The sequence below is a fragment of the Penaeus chinensis genome, chromosome 1, assembly GCF_019202785.1.
Source record: "Penaeus chinensis breed Huanghai No. 1 chromosome 1, ASM1920278v2, whole genome shotgun sequence".
Classification (NCBI taxonomy): domain Eukaryota; kingdom Metazoa; phylum Arthropoda; class Malacostraca; order Decapoda; family Penaeidae; genus Penaeus; species Penaeus chinensis.
In genome coordinates this window covers 37,260,768-37,262,171 of record NC_061819.1, presented here as the reverse complement: position 1 = coordinate 37,262,171, position 1,404 = coordinate 37,260,768, and positions in this window count along the sequence as shown.

Sequence of the window (1,404 nt, the reverse complement as noted above, 5' to 3'; positions counted from 1 at the left end):
TGAATTATTCTTATCAATCCTTATATTCATCCTTATACCCACCAAAGTTTATAACTAACTTGTTCGTAGCACATATCTTACGTAACCTCACCTACTATCCTCATACCCTGACCCTATCCACTATACCCCATACCCATCGTCCTAATGTGATTTAAAATGTTAATATACCTACCATTCATTACTCCCATCAAACATACCCACCATGCCCCATACCCACCCACCATTCTACCTATACCCTCTCACCACCATACCTACCACCCACCATTCTACCCACCCCATACTAACATACCCACCACTATATCTACCCCACCCACCATTCTACCCACCATACCCACTCACCACCATACCTACAACCCACCATTCACCCCCCCTCTCCCCCTCCTTTCCCATACCCACCATACCCACCTGCCCGACGTGATCCACAGTGCCATCGTTATCGAAATCGGGGCCTATGGTACACACAGACACTTCCTCGAACTGCTCGCAAAAGTCGTCGTAACTCATCCAGAATTCTCCGTCGCTCAGGCTGTTGACGCCCAGTTTCTGGCGCTGCTCCTCGGGCACGCCTGACCAGAGGGAGTCCCTGAGGGCGGGAAGGAAGGGAGGGAGAGGGATAGGAAGGGAGAGGGAGAGGGAGGGAGAGGGAGAGGGAGGGAGAGGGATAGGGAGGGAGAGGGATAGGGAGGAAGAGGGATAAGGAGGGAGGGAGAGGGGTAGGGAGGGAGAGGGATAAGGAGGGAGAGGGAGAGGGAGGGAGAGGGATAGGGAGGGAGAGGGATAGGGAGGAAGAGGGATAAGGAGGGAGGGAGAGGGGTAGGGAGGGAGAGGGATAGGGAGGGAGAGGGATAGGGAGGGAGAGGGATAGGGAGGGAGAGGGGTAGGGAGGGAGAGGGAGAGGGAGGGGTAGGGAGGGAGAGGGAAAATGAGGGAAGGAAGGGAGGGAGAGGAAAAGGGAAGGGAGAGGGATAGGGAGGGAGAGGGATAAGGAGGGAGGTGGGTACGGAGGGAGGGAAGGAAGGAGGAAGGGAGAGGTGAATGGAGAGGGGAGTAAGAAAGGAAGGTTTCGTAAGGAAGGAGGGAGGAGTATAAGGAGTAAGAGGGAATAAGGAAGGGGTAAGAAAGATGGGAGGGAGAGGGAGAGGGAGAGAGGGAGGAAGAAAGGAGGCGAAGAAAGATAAAGAGGAAGGGAAGGAGGGAAAGAAAGAGGGAAGACGAAAAGAAAGGGAGGTGAAAGAAGGACGAAAAGGGGAAGAGGAAAGAAAAAAAAAATCAGTAACATTAAAATTTCTCAACGAAAAAAATTATACAAATTCATGTCATTACCAAATATTTTTCCTTAGAAATAAACACAGCCAAGATAAATAAATCACAGACAAAATAATTGCACGAATAAACAAAATATAT